The sequence below is a fragment of the Symphalangus syndactylus genome, chromosome 15, assembly GCF_028878055.3.
Source record: "Symphalangus syndactylus isolate Jambi chromosome 15, NHGRI_mSymSyn1-v2.1_pri, whole genome shotgun sequence".
Taxonomy (NCBI): Eukaryota; Metazoa; Chordata; class Mammalia; order Primates; family Hylobatidae; genus Symphalangus; species Symphalangus syndactylus.
The window spans coordinates 10,933,375-10,950,324 of NC_072437.2; the positions used below are offsets into that span (position 1 = coordinate 10,933,375).

A 16,950-nucleotide genomic window follows, 5' to 3' on the forward strand; every position below is an offset into this window, starting at 1 on the left:
TTCCAAAACATTCACTGAACACATAGACCAGGTTTTATATCCAGGTCCATCTACCTCTAGAGAACACACACGTTCTTGGGGACACGGCTGCAAAGTCAAATTTTAAATAATCATTTGGAATCTAGGCAGAAACTTCTGTCTAGGGCAGGGATTGACAAAATGTTTCTGTCAAAGGCACTGTAGTAAATATGTTAAGCCGGTTTCTGTGGCAACTACTCAATTCTGCCATTGTGGTGTGAAAGCAGTTATAGACAATAGGTAAATGAATGAGGATAACTGCATTTCAGCAAAAACAATGGCTAGAAACACCGACTGCAGTTTGCTGAGCCTTGCCAAAGATCAGTAAGTGTTAAACTTCCAGGGTTTATTCAACATAAAGCTGGTCGCATGCTTTGCAAAATCACATCCAATAACGTCACATGGCAACCTCAGCCTAAACTTTCTCTCCTTTTTGTCATCAAAATGTCAGTATTATTTTGCATTATTTCTTTTTCATTCAGATTGCTAGAATAAGATCTTTTGTTTTCCTGAGCAATTTCCATGCAATCCTGTTAGTCATAAAACCCCCAAAGGCCTGGCTGAAAAGTCACATCCTCTAATAAGGGCAATCATGTCTAATAGGAACTCTGATTCATTTCCCAGATGCAAGCGCACAGACCACAGTTCTGCTTACTCCAGATCTCAGACGCAAACACTCAATAGCTGAGATGTGCTTTGCCACTGAGAGGAAAAAAACACATCCAGACTTTAGAAATGCAGAGAATCCAGAATGACTTTAATGTTCGTTGGAAAATGAATAACAACCAAGACTTCACACTGGATACACAAGGAAACCTGTTTATCAGTATCATTCAGTGTTGAGATTCTGTCAGCTGGGCCTAAATACGTAGTGCAGGCATTTCATTTTGTTTTTTGTTTTTTTTTTCATTTTCTTCCCGTTTTTGGATTCATTTTGTTGAGGTTAACCTTGAATTGATGAGAACTGAGTTCAGTCTTGAAAATAAATTCCATTGTTTACCTAGCATTGTTTTAGCTCAATGAACTCTATTGAGGCCAGTCTACATCTCTGAGTATAGGTACAGACATTGTCTACATGTGTGACTTGTAAACTCCCAGGAGTTGTAGAATTCCCATTGGAAGGATCTCAGGTTTGGAGATAATGCTATTCCCGTCACTCATGATGGTAAGCTCCAATGTTCATTCCTGTCACTTATGATGGTAAGCTCCAATGTTCTTGCCAGGGTAGAGAATAGAAATGAAAGATTGAACCTGTTGTTTGATGAACAGCAATGAAAGAATGGTGAGAAACAGCAATGGTCTTAGTGTCTGGAAAAAGGAAGCAGTGGAGTCTGTGAAAATTGGCAGGTCCCTTCTTCAGACAGAGTCAGTTGAGACTCAGCTTTGCCTATCATTGCTCTGAAGAAATGCCAGGGTTTTCATTTATTTATTTATTTATTTATTTATTTATTTATTTATTTATTTTTGAGACGGAGTCTCGCTCTGTCGCCCAGGCTGGAGTGCAGTGGCGCAATGTTGGCTCACTGCAAGCTCTGCCTCCCGGGTTCACGCCATTCTCCTGCCTCAGCCTCTCCGAGTAGCTGGGACTACAGGCGCCCGCCACCACGCCCGGCTAATTTTTTGTGTTTTTAGTAGAGACGGGGTTTCACCATGTTAGCCAGGATGGTCTCGATCTCCTGACCTCGTGATCCACCCGCCTCGGCCTCCCAAAGTGCTGGGATTACAAGCGTGAGCCACCACGCCCGGCCAAAGGGGTTTTCAGATCATCTAATGTTCTAGTGTTGTGAACTTTTCCAATTTGTAAATATTAGTAACTTCGACTTGCTTTTCCCTCCGTAAAAAAAAAGGCCAGACTTCATACATATGACAGCTGCATCTGGTCTAATGGTCATCTGCTCTGTGTAGCTCTGTGAGGGCTGTGTTTGAGAGCACTTCTTTCAATTATAAAGAAAATAATCTTAGGGGGAAATAAAGACATATCAACAACTACCTTAATGTAAGAGCAAGTTGAAAGGTTCTAGCAGCAAACACTGCAAACAGAGAAGTGGGAATGCTCTGCTTCTAAAAGTCACCATCATCACAGATGGGCTTTGCAGATACAGGGCAAAAGTAGCGGTGAGGGCCCACGTATTGTACATTTAATAATTTCAGGTTATGTACCAAAATTTCATTGAGTAAAAAGTATTCTATCCCCCATTCCCTCACAAATATATTTTCATAGTCACAAAGTAAACAGCATATGCAAATCTACAGTATTAATGATGTCAGCAAGCTACTGAAGACAAAGTAATTTCTTTAGCACTGTGAATGTCTGGTTGTTTGATATGCTTTGGCTGTATCCCCATCAAAATGTCATCTTGAATTGTAGCCCTCATAATTCCCATGTGTTGTGGGAAGGACCCAGTGCGAGGTAATTGAATCAAGGGGACAGGTCTTTCCCATGCTGTTCTTGTGATAGTGAGTAAGTCTCATGAGATCTGATGGTTTTTTAAGTGAGAGTTCCCCTACACAAGCTATCTTGCCTTCTGCCGTGTAAGACATGCCTTTGCTCCTCCTTTGCCTTCCACCATGATTGTGAGTCCTCCCCAGCCATGTGGAATTGTGAGTCCATTAAACCTCTTTCCTTTATAAATTACCCAGTCTTGGGTGTGTCTTTATTAACAGCATGAGAACAAACTAATACAGTGTTCTCTTCATGGATGGCAATATTTAGATGACTAAAAATTAAAAATGCATAGCATATAAATTGAATAGTAATGTGAATTTTTTTAGTATTGCAAACTATTTTTCCTCTGCAGCTGTCCTCTGCAGCTGCTGGGAAGACTGGGCAAGGGCTTGAGGCCCTTTAGACCCACAAAATGGAGCAGCAGGAAGAAAGACAGTCAGCACTCTTGGAGAAGAAGGCTCCACTATGCAGGTTTGCAGCAACCTTGCAGCAGCCAGGTGTGGCTGGCAAATTTGTCATTTCTCTCATCCAAGGGCCACTTAAATCATGCTGCACATCTAAGCAAGACCCGTGTCTGACATGACAGGGACACAACACAAATTTTTTCTTCATCTGGACATGATCTCTTCTTGTTTAGAGGACATTAGGGAAAGAGATGTGGGCAAGAGTTGAATTTTGTCTGTGCAGCCTTTGTCATGAGAATGGATGTGGAAGGTCACAGGCAGCACTGCCCCGGCACAGAATGTTGGGTTTTCCAGGGCAGGGGTGCTCATGTTCTCAGGTATAACTTCGTTTGTGTGAATGTGTGTGTGTGTGTGTGTGTGTGTAGGGATGTGCCTGTAGGGTTGTGTGTGTGTAGGGTTGTGAGGTGGGGGCTGTGCATTTGTGTAGGTGATACAGTTTGGCTGTGTCCCCACCCAAATCTCATCTTGAATTCCCATGTGTTGTGACAGGGACCTGGTGGGAGGCAATTGAATCATGGGGGCAGGTCTTTCCCATGCTATTCTTGTGATAGTGAATAAGTTTCACAAGATCTGATGGTTTTATAAGGGGGAATTTCCCTGCACAAGCCCTCTCCGTTTGCCTGCTGCCAACCATGTAAGACATGATTTGCTCCTCCTGGGGGCAGGTCTTTCCTGTGCTGTTCTCATGATAGTGAATAAGTCTCATGAGAGCTGATGGTTTTATAAAGAGGAGTTTCCCTGCACAAGCTCTCTCTCTGCCTGCTGCCATCCGTGTAAGATGTGACTTACTCCTCCTTGCCTTCCACCATGATTGTGAGGCCTCCCCAGCCACATGAAACTGTAAGTTCATTAAACCTCTCTTTCTTTTTTAAATTGCCCAGTCTCAGGTATGTCTTTATCAGCAGTGTGAAAACAGACTAATACAGTAGGTGTGTATATATGTAGACATGCCTGCATAGGTATGTGTGTGTGTGTAGATGAGTATGTACGTAGGGGTGTATGTGTGTATGGTTGTGTATTGGGGTGTGTAGAGCTATGTGTGTGTGTAGGTGTGTGTATAGGGTGTGTGTTAGGGGAGTGTGTGTGTTGGTGTGTGTGTAGGGTGTGTGTATAGGGGTGTGTGTGTAGGTGTGTGTATGGGTGTGTGTGTGTAGGGGTGTGTGGGCATAGGGTGTGTGTTAGGGGAGTGTGTTGCTGTGTGTGTAGGGTGTGTGTTAGGGTATATGTGTAGAGGATTGTGTGTGTAGGTGTGTGTGTAGGGGTGTGTGTAGAGGTGTGTGTGTAGGGTGTGTGTTAGGGGAGTGTGTATGTATAGGGGTATCTGTGTGTGTGTAGATGTGTGTATAGGGGTGTGGGTGTGTGGGTAGGGCATGTGGTTAGGGAGTGTGTGTAGGGGTGTGTGTGGGAATAGGTGTATGTATAGGTGTGTGTGTTGGGGTGTGCATGCATAGGGTGTGTGTTAGGAATGTGTGTAGGGTGTGTGTAGATGTGTATGTAGAATGTGTGTGTAAGGGTGTGTGTGTGTAGGTATGTGTATAGGGGTGTGGGTGTGTGCACAGGGGTGTGTGTGTGTAGGTATGTGTATAGGGGTGTGGGTGTGTGCACAGAGGAGTGTGTGTGGGGTGTGTGGTTAGGGAGTGTGTGTAGGGGTGTGTGTGTGTATGGATGTATGTATAGGTGTATGTGTTTGGGTGTGTGTGCATAGGGTGTGTGTTAAGAGAGTGTGTAGAGTTGTGTAGTGTGTGTGTAGGGTGTGTGTGTAAGGGTATATGTGTGTGTAGGTATGTGCATGGGGTGTGGGTGTGTGTAGGGTTTGTGATTAGGGAGTGTGTGTAAGGGTATGTGCGTGTGTATAGGTGTGTGTGTTGGGATGTGTGTGCATCGGGTATGTGTTAGGGGAGTGTATATGTAGGGTATGTGTAGATGTGTGTGTGTAGGGTGTGTGTTAGGGTGTGTGTGTAGGGGTGTGTGTGTGTGTAGGTGTGTGTATAGGGGGGTACATGTGTATGATATGAGTCACTCTACAGTGCAGGACCCCAGACAGGCCACCCCTTGCTTGCCTGAAAGAGGGGCGCTGCTGCTGGAGGATTCTAAGGGCATTTCTTGACTCAGTGAACCTTTGTCCTAGGGCCCCTGGAGTGCCTCACCCCATTCCCAGGGATAGGGGAGTGTAAGGACCCCAGCACACCCTGCGTCCTTGGCTTAGGGTATGAAGTTCTTCCAAAACAGATGCCAGGAGATGTGGCACCAGCGCTTCACTGCCAATGGGAACTTGCAGGGTGTCCACCCTGGGTTGTGTAGGGGTGGGATGACGTCTTAACAAGCTCCTTCTAATCATAAACACTGTTAAAGGTGGGTTTACAACAAAATTCGAAATACAGCAGTTCATACTCTCACACAAAATAGTTTAATCTTTAAAACTTTTCTTTTTTCCAAATTAATGTTGATGAGACAACAGGAAATACTAAGGAGAAATCTCCAGAACTACCTTTTCTGAATTAAATTGTTTCACAGGAGTTAATAAATTTTTACTCTGACTTAAAGCCAAAACAGGAAGAAACAGAGCATTTATCATTTGTCATCTGTGTGTTAATGCAAGAAATATTATGACAAGGTCCAGCTAGTGCAACCATTAGTGAAAACTTCAGTGTAAATGAATATACATTTATATGTTTTAATGCGTTTGAAGAAAATATGTAAGATATGTACAAATCATTTGTGTAATTATCTGCAGTGATTTTTTTTTTTCTAAGATGGAATTTCGCTCTCGTTGCCCAAGCTGGAATGCAATGGCAAGATCTTGGCTCACTGCAACCTCTGCCTCCCGGGTTCAAGTTGTTCACCTGCCTCAGCCTCCCGAGTAGCTGGGATTACGGGCGCTACAGGCATGTGCCACCATGCCCGGCTAATTTTTTGTATTTTTAGTAGAAATGGAGTTTTACCATTTTAGCCAGGCTGGTCTCGAACTCCTGACCTCAGGTGATCCGCCCACCTTGGCCTCCCAAAGTACTGGGATTACAGGCGTGAGCCACCGCCCCCGGCTGACAGTAAGATTTTTATTGATGGCCTTTAATATGCATAGTGAGCATGAAATAGAGAAGGTTTAACTGGTCAGCGTCAGATGGTGAAGGGCATGAACTTCATCTGCCTATAGAAAACCACATTCTTTCCCCGAAGGAGGCTTGGGTGCAACCGGTCTGTGTTTGCCTTTTCACTTTGCTCTAACTATTCTCTACTTCCTTCTCTTTTTACAAGACACATTGTTTCTTTAATAAGCTAATTCCTTCAGTTCAGGTTTGCTTTGGGCAGGGAGACCTTCCATTATCTTAAAGTAATTTTGCCTTAATTCTGCTCTGATCTATTAAGCTTGCTTCTGGATTTACTCTCAAAAGGCAATCTCGACCTCACTCCTGTATTGAATTCTTAGAGATGATACCTCAGCATAACTGTTTTGTGTATCCCAGGTTTCAATGCATGCAGTGATATGTAGCGCATCAGGAAGTCAATGTAAAGATTTTCTCTAGATTGACTTTCCTGTACATTTGACCTCTTTTTCTAGCCATTTTTAAAAATTAATACTGCAATCATCTTAATCTTTAAAGTCACTATTATGTAAGTTTTCATCCCTAACCAGAGATCTTGGAAGACTTAGGGGTCTTGGAAGACTCAGGCACGTCGTGTGATGCTGTAAGTTAAAACAAGAAAATGGAAAGAAAAGAAACAGAACTGGCCGAGCACGGTGGCTCACACCTGTAATCTCAGCACTTTGAGATGCTGAGGTGCACGGATCGATCACCTGAGGTCAGGAGATCAAGACCAGTCTGGCCAACATGGTGAAAGCCCATCTCTACAAAAATACAAAAATTAGCCGGGCATGATGATGGGTGCCTGTGATCCCAGCTACATAGGAGGCTGAGGCAGGAGAATCGCTCAAACCCGGGAGGCGGAGTTACAGTGAGCCGAGATCACGTCGCTGCACACCAGCCTGGGTGACAGAGCGAGACTCCATCTCAAAAAAGAAAAGAAAAGAAACAGAACTGCAGCAATGAAACAACTCTCTTGTTCTCATCAAGAGAGTTGTTTCATTTCTGAACATATAAAGAGGTCTCATTGCATGGAAACTCTTCTGTGTTGTCCAGGGCAAATCCAATGCGAAGTCAGAGCCCAGGTGCAAAGCCAATGCTTCCACTTCGAGTCAGTTTTACTTGGATGAGTTTCATCTGATCTCTGTGAAAGCTGACATCTTGACCTGTAAAACAGAAAAATCAGTTAGGAAATTTCCCTGTAGGGTTATTGTACATGTAAAGCATGTAAAGATTTTAGTGTATGAGGGACATGTCACACAGCAAGCCATCAATAACTGTGTCCTATTAGCACCGCCATCATTGTTAAGATTCTATTTACTATCACTACTATCAGACTGGGGTGAACAAGTAGTTGCTGTTTTGCCAAAACCGCTAGAGTGCAGTGGCACCATCTTGGCTCACTGCAACCTCCACCTTTCGTGTTCAAGAGATTCTCCTGCTGCAGCCTCCTGAATAGCTGGGATTACAGGCGCGTGCCACCACACCTGGGTAATTTTTTTATTTTTGGTAGAGATGGATTTTCACCATGTTGGCCAGGCTGGTCTCAGACTCCTGAACTCAAGTGATCTGCCCGCCTCGGCCTTCCAAAGTTCTAGGATTACAGACCCATGAATTTTAACATTGGATTTTACCTCAGTCTTGTGCTTCCGGGAAAACAGCGCCAGTGAGAACTTCCACCACTTTTGTGTGCCAGGAAATGGCTCACCATATATTCCAAATGTCCCCCTCCTGTACCTCTCCTCAGTGATAGGTCCCTGGTCCACCCTTCCTCCAGATTCCCATAGGACTCACGTCTACCTGCTTGTGTGGGATCTCAGACTCCTTTCTTTCGTTTGAGCTATTTCTGAGTCATTCTCCTGATTTCAGTCACCAGAATAAAATCACCACCTTACCCGTGCGGATCATGTGTCTTTCACATCTGTCTATGAATTTCCACATCTGTAGAAGGTACTACTACTAGCACTATGACCTTCTTTATGGGTTTGTTGTGGAGTTTAGATGCACTTCAAGTGCTTAGCAAAATTCTTGACACTCAATAAGGACTCGTTGGAGACATCTAGCAGCAACGCATGTACACGGTGATTAATGCTGCATGAGACAATGCTGGAGCTCGCTTGAATTTAATCACTGCAACTATTATTCTTGAGACAGGGATTACTTATCCCCATTTTGCAGATTGGAAAACTCAGAAAGACACTCTGGCCTGCTCAAATCACTCATCTAGCCGGGTGAAGCTGAGATTTGAACCTGGACAGTTCTCATCCACGCTGTAGCTTAGAGATAGCTCTGAGCAGCCGTGAGTGTGAGCTTTGGGGAGAAGACAGGATCTGATACTGGTTTCCCATCTTTCCTCTCCCACAGCATTTTAATATGGGTTTGCCCTCCCAGGAGGGGACTGTGGGAGCAGGTCATTCTACCTCTGACAACAGAATAATCTTGAAGTATCACAACAGCTGAGTTGAGGCATAATCTTTCTAGGCCACTGGAACTAGCCCTCCAAGTGTTCTCCTAACTGATACGCCTAGAGTGAATCCGATTGGAACAGGAAGTCGGCCTGCCTGTGCAAAACTGACCCATCCAATCCTGGCATGTTGACGGCCACTTACTCCAGCCTTAGAAATATGCCTGGCATGTAGATTTAGTGACAGAAATAATTAGCTATCAGAATGGATTCAAAAACTTCTTTTTATGAAACTAATTCATTTAAAGTGCTTATTTATAAGCATGTCTATATTAGCATTCTTTTAAACCATGATATCAATTTTAGTCTATTGTTAACCTAATGAGCACTAAAGAATCTGCTGAATTCAGCAGACATTTATTGACTATTTTACTCCCTGCCAGGCACTGTGCTAGGTGCTGCATAGAATGACATGATGCATTTTTTAATTTTTTTTTATTTTTATTTTTTAGATGGAGTCTCACTCTGTCACCCAGGCTGGAGTACAATGGTGTGGTCATGGCTCACTGCAACCTCTGCCTCCTGGGTTCAAGCGATTCTCCTGCCTCAGCCTCCCCAGTAGCTGGGACTATAGGCACCCACCACCACACCCGGCTAATTTATATTTTTAGTAGAGATGGGGTTTCGCTATTTTGGCCAGGCTGGTCTCAAACTCCTGACCTTGTGATCTGCCTGCCTTGGCCTCCCGAAGTGTTGGGATTACAGGCGTGAGCCACTGCACCTTGCCAACGTGATGCATTTTCGGAAAGCAAGCAATCTAGTGTGGATGGCAGAGGAAATATAATTGGATAAATACACAAATCCTTTCCTTCTCCCCTTCCTCTTTTCTTCTTTTCCTCCTTCCTCCCTCCCTTCCTCCTTCCTTTCCTCTTTCCTTCAAGTATTGTTTAGTATTTACTCTGTGGCAGATATTGAGTCTATATTGGAGAATATGTTAGCCATATTTTCTGTTTTCTAGAATTTATAATCTGATGGAGAAGAAAAACAATAAAAAGTGAGAAACGCTTTAAAGTGCAATTCCAGAATATTTTACGTAAGGAGAAGAGTGAGTGCCCGCAGAATGGTTGATCTATCCAGAATGCGCTCTACATGGCCGGAGCGGGAATTCACTTCATGTCTCCTTCACCTTTGTGAAGCGGCCTCATATTCCTTTGCAGGCTGAAGCTTTGGCCAGGCACAAGGGTTCATTGATATGGTTTAGCTGGCACTTACTCTTACACATTCTGTTGCTTCGAACAGAAACACTAGTATCTTTCTCACCCCTCTCAGAGAGAGTTTTTTTTTTTTTTTTTCTTTTCATCTAACCTTCCAAAGCATTCTATTCTGTGCAGATGTTGGTGGCAGGATGTTAGAAAATTCCCTGGCAAAAGACTGAGTCTGTCTTTCTGACAAAAATAAACAAATAGCCAAATGTGTAGGAAGGACAGAGTTGAAATAGTTGAAGATATTAAGCTATTTAGTTTTTAATAGAATCCTGGCCTTTCTGTCAAGGTGGAGTTGTCATTCTCCCATGCTGGGATATAGGTAGAAAGTGGGTTTTCTTTCAGCTGTCATAGATTTGGGGGAAGAACAACTTTTTTTTTAGAACACCCTGCCTTCAGGGCCTCTCAGTTGCCTATCAGCAGTATGAGACAGAAATGGGCAAAATCTGAGAATAAAAACCATCCTACATTTTAGATTCTACAAGGCTTTTCTTTTGGGACTTTTTTCTCCAAGTGATAGTAACAACCTTACAAAACACAGGAACACAGAAACCAATCCAGAATAGATTTTGCAAACTGTATAAAACAAGTCTGCCAGAAATCAATCACCCCTTTCCACTTAAACAAGAAAGAGTGACACTAACAGTCTTACCTTCAGAAAATTGTACTGACTAATGAGATTCTAAGTTGTATTGGGAATGATCTGTATCTTAAATTATGTAAGTTGAGGAAACCATCTGTCCGTCACCTTTAATCACACACGAAAAGCACAATAATCATATCTGGTACTCATCAACTACGGTATATTTGTCAATGTTTTCATATATAGTATTTTATAATATGCTTTGAGATAATAGTTTCACATGTCATGTTGGTGATATGTATCAACAATTTGAATTCACATCGTTTAACAAGAAAAGTGGGCTGAATCTTACCAGGCAATAGTTTCCTTTTCTTGGGGACAGTTTTCTCCCTCCCTCTCTTCCTTTCTCATCCTTCTTTCCTTGCTCTTTCTAACAGTGGGATGACCAGCGTGAGTGAAATAATCCTGTTGAACCAGGCAGGGCTTAGGGGCCTGAGGCTGATGCAGCGTCTCTGGACCACATAAAACTGGGAGATAACTTAGTAAAGAGAAAATACAGTGAAGACAGACTTTACACTTTCCCAAATTAAAATAGTTTATTTTATTATAAAAGTGATAATATGACCATTTAAAAAAGCAGACAACACTGTGAATTATAAAGAAGAAAAAAATCACTTAGTAATCTCTTACAGACCACCACTGCTACATTTTGAAATCTGTTTCCATAATTTACTCCATGTTTGCATATTTGTGTATATAATTCTGAAAAGGACAATCTGTAATTCAAAACAAAAAAAAATCTTAACATTAAACAAATTCATACCAATAAATATAGACCTGTTTCATCATTTTTTATTTTATTTTTAAATTTTGTTTATTTATTTAATTTTTGAGATGGAATCTCTGTCACCCAGGTTGGAGTGCAGTGGCACCATCTCGGCTCACTGCAACCTCCACCTCCCAGTTCAAGCGATTCTCCTATCTCAGCCTTCACGGTAGCTGGGACTACAAGCATGTGCCACCACACCTAGCTAATTTTTGTATTTTTGGTAGAGACACGGTTTCACTATGTAGGCCAGGCTGGTCTCGAACCCCTGACCTCAAGAGATCCGCCCACCTGGGCCTCCCAAAGTGCTGGGATCACAAGCATATGCCAACCACCATGCCTGGCCTTTTTTCATTGTTTTTAAATGACACATAATGGTCTTTGCATAAATCTACAATAATTTAATAACACCCCTACCAGTGGTTAATTCAGCTTTTGATATCTCCTATTTAGCAATGATGCTGTGGAAAGTTGAACTCAGAAGTAGAGAGTAGAATGGTGGTTAGGACGGGCTGGGATGGGGTGGGGATTGGGGAGAATTTGGTAGAAGGATATAAAATGTCAGTCAAGCGGCTAAGTACAAGAGATCTATTGTACAACATGGCGACTATAGATAATAACAATGTATTGTATTCTTGTAACTTGCCAAGAGAGTAGATTTTTGGTGTTCTCACCACAAAAAAAAGATGTCTGTGAAGTAATGCATGTGTTAATTAGCTCAGTTGCGCCATTTCACAATCTATACATATTTCAAAACCACCTGTTGTACATGATAAATATATACAATTTTAATTTGTTAATTAAAATAAATAAGTAAATAATGTTAAAAAAATAAAAAGCAACGCTCTGAACATTCTTACATACACAATCCTGCACTTGTCTTTTTATTTCTTTAGATCAATTTCTGCCTGTGCAGTGACTGGATCAAAAGTTGTTGACATTTGAATTTTGATTCATTTTGCCAGATGGCCATCTAGAGAGGTTGAAAAAATTGTAGTTCCATAAAGAAGAGCGTGCCTGATGTTAATCCCAGGCAGATGGGAGAAGACAGCATTTAAAATTTTATACATGGTGGGGAGCTTGAGCCTCTGGAGTGTGCTTTGGGTGCACTGACCCTTCTGAGCTCTCAAGAATATCTCTGCCTTTTCCAGAGCTTTCACCCCTGGAGGAAGTACGCAATAAGTGCACCTAACTTTCTCCAGATTTCATCCTCATCAGGAGGAGGAAGCCATGAGGGCAGAAGGCTGGGTGCAGTGTGGCCTGGGAGACTGGGTAGTTTTGCCACTGGCCAGGTGAGATTTTGTCCTGATTTTGTGTGACATTGCTCATAACAGCTTAAACATCTTCTTGCACAATCACTGTTTTACTCAGTGCATACTACTTGCTTGTAAAAGTATCGCAAAAATAGTTTGGGAAGATTCATACTAAATAAATAATGATTTTGGAGGGTGACATTGGAGGGGCAAAGGTAATTTTGTGTTTAATTTTTTAAAGTGCTACTGAAGTATTTTAAAGTGTATTTGGGATGTTGTGATTTTTATATATTAAATGAAGTATTTGTTGATTGAATGGACTGGATTTTTGATGGTGGAGTTATTGTAGGTTGACGATAGGGAAACTTCTTGTTGGAAAAATTAGAAATACAAACAAAAAAATCTCTTATTGAAAAATCAGGCATAAAAATTAATCACACGGGTAGGGATGATCATACTGTATTCACTTTCCCTCATAAACTCCACACTAGACAAATATATAGGCCGGGCGCGGTGGCTCACGCCTGTAATCCCAGCACGTTGGGAGGTCGAGGTGGGCGGATCACGAGGTCAGGAGATCGAGACCATCCTGGCTAACACAGTGAAAACCCGGCTCTACTAAAAATACAAAAGATTAGCCAGGTGTGGTGGTGGGCGCCTGTCATCCCAGCTACTCGGAAGGCTGAGGCAGCAGAATGGCGTGAACCTGGGAAGCAGAGCTTGCAGTGAGCCAAGATTGTGCCACTGCACTCCAGCCTGGGCAACAGAGCAAGACTCTGTCTCAAAAAAAATAAGGATAGGACAGATATCTAAGAACTAGAGATACAGGAGAATAAAATAGATCCAGTTCTTGCATGGTCTATTGAGAAAGATCAGATATTGTTCAATTCATTTCATGTCCCTGAATACTACAAAAGGCAATAATTATAATTAACATTTAGTGAGCAATTGCTGCATGCCAGACATTATTGTTTAAGGCACTTTATGTATAAAATATTTCTTTAATTACCATAACCACCCTGAGATCTGGGTATTACCAGATTGTACAATCTAGTAAGAACTTAGGCAGTGAAAAATTAAGTAATTTGCCTAAGGTTACATGATATAATCAATCAAATCTGAGCCATTATCAACTATAAGATATATGTACTATTAAAATGCTGCCTATTAGCAATATAAAATGCCACTTATTGAAAGACTAACTTCGGAGATATTAGCATGTAAAAAATGTTCATATTTTGTTCAGTGAAATGTGGTAGTTAGCAAGTATTTACACCTGTAATGTGAACACTATGTCTGTCTCTCCCAACAATACACTTCTGAAACTATGCGGTTACGTTATTGACCATTAATCAACATTGCATGCGTGATGCTTGCTTCTATTGGAGTCCCTAGCTAATGTTATTCTACAGAAACTTAAGGGAAAGCTGGGAATGTGGACCAAGTTAGCTAAGCACTCTTACAGAGATTCATCATTAACCTAAAACCCAAAGAGTTAATAAAAGTAAGCCAAGAAGATAAATTAACAGCATTCTCTGCATGCACAAGAATACCGTGTGTTAGAAGAAGCAGAAAGAATCCTGACAGACGGATGTTGGGAAGTGGGGTGGAAGAGGGGTGAATATGAGAATGGTGAGGTCGGGGACTCAGGGGGCCCAAGGAAGATATATTTTTTAATGAGAGAGACTTGGAGATACTTAAATGAAGAGGGAAAGAATCCAGGAGTAAGGAAAATGTTGACTACACAAGACAGAGAACAGACACTCAACTCTACGATGACTGAACAGGTGAGAAGAACTGGGATGGGAGCACACAGAAAAGTGGTGGCTTTCAATTCAGTAGAATATTTCTTCTAGGCAACAAGAGCGAAGGAAGAGAGCACGTGAAGTGCTGGGAACAGTCCACATTGACCAACAATAAATTATGAATATTTCTGAGGGTGCACCAGGGCTGGATGGCGTCAATGTTGCCCACACGGTTCGGTACAGGTGGGAGGCTATACATCATTTTAAGCTTTAGGTGATAAAGGCCTGGACCCAGTGACGATGGCGCAGACAGAGAAGAAGAATGGAGTGTTTTTTTAAAAATTAGCTTTATGCCCTAGTTTCTTCAGTTTCATTCCCTCCTAAAAATCAGCCAAAATACAACATTCGTTGCTTTGTCTTTTCACTCCGACTTCTGAGCATCAGCCTTGCCCTATTTTTGTAGGACCTGAGTCCTTCCAGTTTCAGCTCAGATCCTATATGCCTTCTCTGTTTCTTCTCTGCTACCCTTGGAAGTAAACATACCCTCCTGTGAGATCCCTCACATTAGTAAGGATGTTTTATGTTACTTCTTTTGTGTCCTCTTATTTCTTATCTCAGTTGATAATGATTCATGTTCCAGTTATCTCCTTCATGACTTTACAAAACCATGATCTCTGGGGCCATCTTTCTTCATCCATCTTTGCACCTGCCCCATCATAGCTGGATGTGGTACTGCTAGGTTAGCACTTGTTCAACCAACTGGACACGGGCACTTCAAATATCATGTTGAATGCCTGGTTTGCTTGTGAGAGGAAGAAGGAGGAGATTATCAGTGATGATTCTTAGGTTTTGATTCTTCCTTTGGAAGACCAGAAGGCAGATGATTGTCACTGGCAACAGCAGAAGAATTTGGAATAATGGTTTATGGAGGGGAGGTACACATGTATTTTTGGCTTATGGTTGCATTTGGGAAGACATTGACACTAAGATGGGAACTGGATTTCTGATACTACATTGGATGACTGCAGGCAAGGGGACCTGTGCCTCGGCAGACAGAGCATCTAGTACAGTCACACAGCTCACCTGCACACCCAGGGGAGGCCAGGCTAATCCCTCTACCTCTGCCAGTCTGTTCTCTCTCACTTTTCCAGTGGAGGTGATGAGGATGTTAAAAAAACAAAAAACAAAACAAAACAAAAAAACCCACCTTATCTCAGAAGTAGTAATAAAGAGGAAAGAAGATGAGTTTGTAAAAACACCTTTAAAAGCTTTATAAGACTTAATATGTCAATAGTTATTACTATGAAATGTCCAAAAAATGATTTCCCTTGAGGAACAGAGTGAGCGTTGAAGCCAGATACCATGGTAGTCCCTACCTCCAGAAGTAAGTGTGTTAGTAAGTGTGAATTCCTCAAGACAGTCTCTGGAAGTTGATGAGCACTCAATAAATAAGAATAAAACACTTCCTACTATGCTCATTGTTATTTATATATGGATCTGCAAATTGGATGAGAGTATAGTAGGAGCATCATTGTATAAAGTCTTGCTGATTAAAAGAGACAAGAAACAAGATCTAATTGGGGAAATTTCCTCAATTGGGTTATGTGAGAAGAAGCAGCTCTCACGCACATGGTGTGTTTTCTTAGAGCCAGCTCTAATTAGAGCTCAAAATCACCCACTTTCCTCATATGGCTCGGGGAAATATGGCCCTGTTTTCTCCCTCTGGAGGCTAAGGGAGATGTTTTTCTCAATCTACAGAAGAGACAAATAAACACAACCGGGGTGTGGCAGAAGCACTCCCTGCTTGGGCTTACCTTCCTCGGTCCCCATCCTGGAGAGAACTTGGAGGACAGGGCCTTGCTTTCTGATTTCTGATTCTGTTCTCCAGAGTTGCTTCCTTTTACACTAGGCAGGTTTCTAGGGAACTGGGCAGCAGGTATACGTGGATGACTAGAGGGAAGCTGTGGGAAACAGGCAGGCGAAGCCAGCAGTGGGACCGGCCGCCCTTCTCTGACTCTTGACCCAGGGTGGGTGGCATATCACCCATAGGAAGGACCTCCGAGGCCCAGCGAGGTTCCCCAGATGCTGTCAGCATGGAACCTCTTGCCATGAAGCAGTAAACGAAGACCAGCTGGGAGCTTGCTGTCCCCGTGAGCTCTCACCTTCAAACAGGGAAGCTGGCTGACAGTTCTGCTAAATTTAGCCGTAGACTGGGAGTCCAGGCAAGTGCCTATATGGCCAAATGAGTAAGCGTTGGCCATACGACTTGTTTTGTCTACAGTGATCTAGAGAGACTTCGAATTCTGCTTGGCTTCAGCAAGCTAAGCCCTTTCAAATTCACTATTTCTCTCACAGCCATTCTGTTGTGAGCAGGAGATAAAACAAATAGTAACCTTCACTTCCTTTCATCCAAGGATCAATGTTTTAAAAAAGGAAAAAAAGCAAAGCAAAACAAAGCATCTCTAGGCAACCGGTTCAAAAAAGAAAAAAGGTTCCCGTTAGCAAGGCATATGCCCAGAGCACTTGTGCTGTTGCAGTATATGTGTTTGCTGTTTTGCTTTATGATTTAACACGTCCTTCTGTGATGAGATTCCCGTGAATATGTTGTTAATTGCTTCAAATTCACCAGATTAGGGAAGCCAGCTGTCTTCCCTAATGTGTTAGTTATTTTTATGTGTCAACTTGGCTAGGCCACAGTACCCAGATAGCTGGTCAAATGATGTTTCTGTGAAGGTATTTTTAAAATTTAAGTTCAATTAAATTACATTTTAATTTTAAAATTTAAATCAGCAGACTTTGAGTAAAGCAGAATACCCTGTGTGGTGTGGGTGGGCCTCATCCAATCAGTAGAAGGCCTGAATAGAAA

The 16,950-nt window shown here is 42.2% G+C and overlaps 1 long non-coding RNA gene across 1 annotated transcript; it reads right to left on the minus strand.

Annotated features, from left to right (window-relative positions):
• Positions 1-757: 757 nt before the first annotated feature.
• On the minus strand, positions 758-16,202 carry LOC129463479 (uncharacterized). The gene is made up of 4 exons (XR_008651190.2): positions 15,899-16,202; positions 10,613-10,787; positions 10,330-10,425; positions 758-1,269 (listed from the first exon to the last, which is right to left on the minus strand). It is a non-coding gene; the product is annotated as an uncharacterized lncRNA (long non-coding RNA).
• Positions 16,203-16,950: the final 748 nt, after the last annotated feature.